The sequence below is a fragment of the Nicotiana tabacum genome, chromosome 2, assembly GCF_000715075.1.
Source record: "Nicotiana tabacum cultivar K326 chromosome 2, ASM71507v2, whole genome shotgun sequence".
NCBI classification, from domain to species: domain Eukaryota; kingdom Viridiplantae; phylum Streptophyta; class Magnoliopsida; order Solanales; family Solanaceae; genus Nicotiana; species Nicotiana tabacum.
Window position 1 is genome coordinate 67,373,109 of NC_134081.1, and position 6,501 is coordinate 67,379,609.

The following is a 6,501-nucleotide window of genomic DNA, read 5'->3' on the forward strand; positions in this document are numbered from 1 at the left end:
ATGGTTGGGGAGAAGACCGAGTGCTGAGTGACTGAGAGGCATGAGTGATTGTGAGGTATGCCCGAGTGGCAAGAGTGATTGTGAGGTATGCCCGAGTGGCACGAGTGACTGTGAGGTTTGCCCGAGGGGCTATATATGAGTGATGTTTTGCCCGAGGGGCTGCTTATGATTTCATCATTTTTGCTCATCTTTGCATTGAGCCTTTGCTTGAAAAACTGTTTGAAAAATATCTTTAAATGATTTTTACTGGAACCGGATTTAAACAAGATGATTTGATTCAAACACTGATTTTTAAAGCATGTTGTACTTTACTGAGATTTCATGATATGAACGTTATATGCTTTATTGCTCGTCACTACTGCTCAGTCTTTATTTATTGTTGTTACTTACTGAGTTGGCGTACTCACGTTACTCCATGCACCTTGTGTGCAGATTCAGGTGTAGCTGGACATGGTAGCGGTTATTGAGTGTTCTGGTTGCAAATATTTCTTGGAGATAGCAAGGTAGCTGTTTGGCGATCGCATCTCCTGCTCTTCTCCCTATTATCTTCCTCTAGTTGTATTTAGCTACTTTCCAGGCTGAGTTAGCCTTGATATTGTTAGACAGATTGTAGTAGATGCTCATGACTAGTGACACCCTAATGTCGGGCTTTTCTTTCCGCACTTCTGTATTTCTTTGATTTGAACTCCTTAAATGAAGGTTTTATGTTAAATAGTATTGAAATTATCTTTGAAATGGAAATACCGGTTTGTTTGGAAATGAGTCAGCTTGCCAAGTTCCACGATAGGCGCCATCACGACAAATTAGATTTTTGGGTCGTGACAGGATCACTTTGTACAAATCGCATCGTCACTCCTCCAATCAGAGCGCTTTGTACAGATCGCACCGTCACTCCGCCACATCGGAGATTCCAAGTAGATAGTTGCAAAATGCGTTGCCAACAACACCAATCGAAGGATAGACCGTTAAATTTCACCCCATATTCTGCAGATTGACGACCACAAATTAGTTCTGTAGCGTAGAATATCTCTTGGGCATGCTCATCTACTTGTTTTGTTTATCTTGAATGCTTTTATTTATGCAGCTTACATGCAGTTGTTTACATTCAAAGTCAAATACTCCCATTGTACAGAGTTTTTAAATTCAAAGTCAACTACTCCCATAGCGTGGAGATACTCCAATCATGCTGAGAATTTAAATTCAAAGTCAACTACTCCCATCACGTAGAGATACTCCCATCACGTGGAGATTCAAATTCTTCGACAGTTGCGGAACGGTACATAACTCGGCTAACAATCAAGTCAGATTCAAAGGTCCATCTCCGACATCCCAAATAATGCTCCAGAGCTCGTAGACTTCAGATTCAAGCATCCCATCGCCCCACGATCCCAAACAACGGCTACACGGCAGCCAAACATCATCATTCCTGCATGTTTACATCATATCTTAATGTATATGCATTATGATATATGGGTATGCATGTATTTTCTTTTTGCAGGTTCAAACAATACAGCGTGAAACTTCTTCTAAGCAACAAACCAAGTTACACTGATATGAGGGACAACAAACTCATAAGCGAGCCAAGGATCCAAACTCCAACTCAATCCGATCAGTAGGACTCCAAAATCGTCAAGTCTTTCAAATCTCATAATCAAGCTACAATTCAGAAGTCATTCGGGTTTCAAAATCCTTTCGTCTTGCAGTATCGTCATAACACGATACTGGGGCAATTTCTACAAGCGCCACCCTCTCCAAATTATCATTCCAGAACTACATGAGGCCTAATCCTCGTTAAGCCCGAGGTATGTTTGTGATTCAAAGCCAGAATTCGGCCCTAATCTCACAACTCATGACCATCTTTGCAATACATGCCTAGAGTCGGGACAAAATTGGTCTTTAAATTAATTTCTTTGCCCGCAAACTCTTTCATCATTTTCGGTCAAAGAGAGGCAGCTGTTGACGATCAATTTTGACTCTTCCTTTTAAAATTACATTATTTATGCTTATTAAGTAGAAATAAATGTGGTATAATATTTTCTAATCAATAATACCTATTTTTCTTAAAATATAATAGGTAATAATAATTAACAATGTTGAATTAATAGAAATTTGGTAAATATTCATAAATTATATTAATCTTACTATTTGAAACTATTAAAATAACCTTCATATTTTAATAAATAAGTTTTAAAATTAATTTAATGAATCAATTTTTAATTTTTAATTATATTGCCTTTATTGCTCTAATTAACCAAAATTAGTTTCACAATTCAATAAATAAAATACTATAGTAATAATTAATTACAATAATTAATAATATATTTGGTGATTATATTTTATTATATTTAATTAAAATAATTAAGTTAATTTTTAAAAGGGGTTAAAAGCTCAAAAGGCTACAACTGTAATTAATTAATTAAACTCAATGTGGCCATGTGTTAAATTCTATTCCAGCTATTTTGGCCCAAATACATGAGCCCAAACACCCCTGAGCCGGTACATACCCACCTTCTTTATCCCATGTTGGTAGTCCATGCCATTTCCTCTGAGCCAATGACATCGCGCCATGTCACCTCTCATCCACACTCACATAAGAAACACATCTCATCTGAACCATTGATCCAAATAATTAATGGTCCATGTTTAAACCAAATTTTTCCACTTATTTTAATACCTCTCAGCGATTTAACTCCGCTGTCGGATCAAAGAAATCCAACGGTCATCATTTTTTCACAATAAGCCATTTTATCTCCAACCGTTGATCACAATGATTCAGCAATGATCCAGCAACTCCCCTTCATCTATCCACATTAAACTAACCTAACCCCTTCCAACCCTACCCGACGCCCTTATTTCCCAATTCCCTCTCCTTTCTCTCGTCCACACACCCGTCAATCACCAGAACCTTGAAGTCACAAGATTCAATCATAAACCATCCATCCTGTCCCTATATCCGCGAATCCATCCGATTCATTTCCATTTTTATCACTGTAATTCAAAAACTGCAAATCAAACCCTAGACCTAAAAGTACGCAACTGAAATTCATATGTCCTTCCATCATATTTCAAATTGGAGCATGCATGTCCGATTATTATCATTATTATTCATGTCCATAGGTCAAACACAGTGACCTCTGGAAATTAGAGCTTTTCCCGATGGGTCTTCACTTTCAACGGTCGATTCGTCCACTCTCGTGCCAAGGTAAAGTTCTTTGATGATTTTCCCCCTGTTTTTCTCTGATTTCACCCGCCTTGCTATCATCATCCACACTTGTCATCATCCAATATATAATTTGAATCTGCCGGAACCCTAATGCATTGAAGGCCACTATAAATACGGCCTCAAATGCTCTCACCTAACATAAGTTAATAGATATCGATTGATATCAATATTCACCAACACCACTCATATATACACTGAGAAATCAAAAGTTCAAATTTTTTTTCTGCTAAATCTAGGTTTTAGTAGTGTTCTTCTCCAATTTATTGATTTCGTCTTTCATTTCTGGGTGAGTTATGTTGCTATGAGTTAGACTGTTGTGAGTTTATGCTTTCAAATGGCTAAGGACCAACATTCACTTGGTTTGCTGCCCTGCAGAAGGTCAGTACATACAGACTCCCCTTTTTTACTTTGAATTAATCGCATGGTTCTGTGTCCTTGATGATTACTTTGTTAATTCTCTATTGTTTAGGATAGATATTAGTTGTGAATCCATATTTTCCCCACCCTGTCTTTGTATGCTAGTTTCACTGCTGAATTGGAAATCTTTTGATTAACTTTACTAAGCCTCTATGATTAAGCTAAGTTAACTTTTGTGCAGATTTTGTGCATAACTCACCTCTGTTAGTTAAACAACACTTATATAAGCATAACCATGTGAGCTACACTAACTGAATCATGTTTCTTGGATTGTTCTTGGTATTTTGCATCTCCAGTGATGAGATAAACTTGACCAACTTTCTTGTGACACTGTGTTGCTATGTCCTGGTCTAGCAAACGACTCTCCCTATATTTTATGTCTTATACTTAACCTGTCCACTTTAATGACCTTGGCTGATATATTTGTAGTTGATAACCTGCCTATTTTGCATATTGAGTGATCAATGTATACCTGTTACTCTTAGAGAATGTTAAGGCTTCATGATTAATTGAATTAAATCCTATGCTAACAATCTTGTATGTGATCTGTTAGTCAAGTAATTGGTTCTATGCATGCTATCATGGAATAAAATCAGACCTTTGAACTCCTCTTAAGAACACTGTTAACTTCCCAACACTAAGCCATCTCGACATTTGTGATGCTATGTTGTTTTGCCTTAGTCCTAGGAGCATAATTGTGTCATTGCTCATGTTCTCAAGTTGATTTGTTTAGGCTCTAGTTAGCATCCTGTTCATACTACTATGATAAGGTGATATTTGTGTGCTTCTTATGATAGTTGGAAACAAAAGAGACCATATAATGAACTCTGTTAGTATGTTAGAAGGCGTGCTCTCATGTCTGAATGTGATTGACCCCTATAAGAATGCCATCTCAAGATTGCTGATGTCCTGCTAGGTTGAGCCATGATATTATAATAACCTGTATACATATTCATGCACTACGTTTTGCTAGTGAACCCGTTTGCATATCCATGTGTTAGTATACTTTGACATGTTAGCCTAACTGTTAAAACGATAAGATATTAATGAGAAGTATGCCTTCTCTTAATTATGTAAAGGGTTTTAGAAGCCACTGTGAACCTTTTTTATGATTTGAATCTACTTAGTAGAATTCTGATACATTAGACTTACAGTGGAACCAATAAAACAAACACATGTGCTCATCTCTGTATGATGCTGATAATTTAAACTACTTGTTAACACTTCTGAGCCTAAAGAGATAAGTGAAGAGGCATATCTATGTGCAGTTGACTACCCGTGCCCTATAACCTTATTTGACTATATCCCCATAGTGACTCCATGCCTGCTATAGTATCTTATTCTATGATGTGGATTTTCTAAGTCAATGTTGTGCCTTGGACTGTTCTCTGTATTGTTATAAACTACAATATCCTATTTGCTTAAAGTTGGTAGATCTGTATGTGTCTGAACCTTAAAAAAGGGGTTTACCATGACTCTTACACCTACTGTTTGTATCTTGGTAATATGAAATTGCTATGTTGAGCCCTTTATTTATGTTTAAGCCTCTAAGGAAGATTAATAGTGGGTGGCTAAGGGTATTTGGATGTGAAAACTTATTTTGTGGTTATGACACCCCTCCTTGACACAAGCACTACTCGGAGTCCGTGAGGCACTCGTGAGCTCTGAAGTGTCAAGGGTTCAAATGAGGGATTATATCCATAAATGAGGATTTACACCAAGCCTTTAGTCATTAACTCTTATTAATTCTCATAGGATTAACACAAATGAGGAATGACTCTACTGTATTCTTTAGCTTTTGTGCTTATCATTATGTTATTTCTTCCCCACATGGATATACTAATTATTCTCTTTTCTTTTGTACGCATGAATTCAAATTGGGCCTGATGAACCCATTTGGAGCTCAAGTCCAATTTCCAGATTTGGGTCATTTCGTTCTAGCTGAGTTCACTGCTTGTGCTGGGCCTGGCTATCAGCTGGCCCATATCGAGAGTCCAGTTCACATTTCTCCTTCCTTTAATTATACTTGTTGTTCTTTACCGCTTCTGTGTGTATACATACTTTAGAAAAACTAATCATATTGAATGTGTTGATATTTGGATTGTTCTTTTAGGGACTTAGGCAAGCCAATGCTCATAGGTAAATCAAATTAGAAATTCTGCTCACCTTAGATCTTTTAATGTTTGATCACTAATTAATTTCCAAACCTATCTTTCAAATAAATTAAAGGCCTTATCTTGTTATCACTAATGATTTTCAATAAGTTTTAGACTTTGGTAGAATCAAAAGCGAAAACAAAATCTCTTTGGAAAATTAGATTGCGGAAATAATTTAAGAAGCCGTCTTCAAAAAATTAAAGCCAAACTCAACCAAGCTTATAAAATGATGAACGTCATCGAGTTTTAAATACAAGGTTCCCATTGAAAATTAATTTGCAAATAATGTATACTCACCTCAACTTGAGATATAGTTTCAATATGGTCGATTTCTTAATTATAAATTCAAAAACAAATAACATCGTTCTTTTCAAAAGTATATACATCTTCCTTTATCAAAATAGTGAATTTTTAGATTAGACTTAGAATATTATTTATAGACTTTAAAACATAGGATTAAACAGGATATAGACATTTCTTTCCCCGAACCTAACCTAAGCCTAAGGAGCTACCTTAGGTAGATTTTGAGGGGTGCCTAACACCTTCCCCTTAGAATAATTAGAACCCTTACCCAGATCTCACCAATTATCAGACTATTAGGATAATAATCTCACAAATCTATAAGTACCCTAATATACCTTAAAATATTAGGCGGCAACTCTCTTTTTATCAACTTCAGAAGAACCATTAGTTCTATTTTATTTT

The 6,501-nt window shown here is 36.2% G+C and overlaps 1 long non-coding RNA gene across 1 annotated transcript; it reads left to right on the forward strand.

Annotated features, from left to right (window-relative positions):
* Positions 1-2,842: 2,842 nt before the first annotated feature.
* On the forward strand, positions 2,843-5,735 carry LOC107788668 (uncharacterized). Its single transcript, XR_001648671.2, has 2 exons — positions 2,843-3,202; positions 3,534-5,735. It is a non-coding gene; the product is annotated as an uncharacterized LOC107788668 (long non-coding RNA).
* Positions 5,736-6,501: the final 766 nt, after the last annotated feature.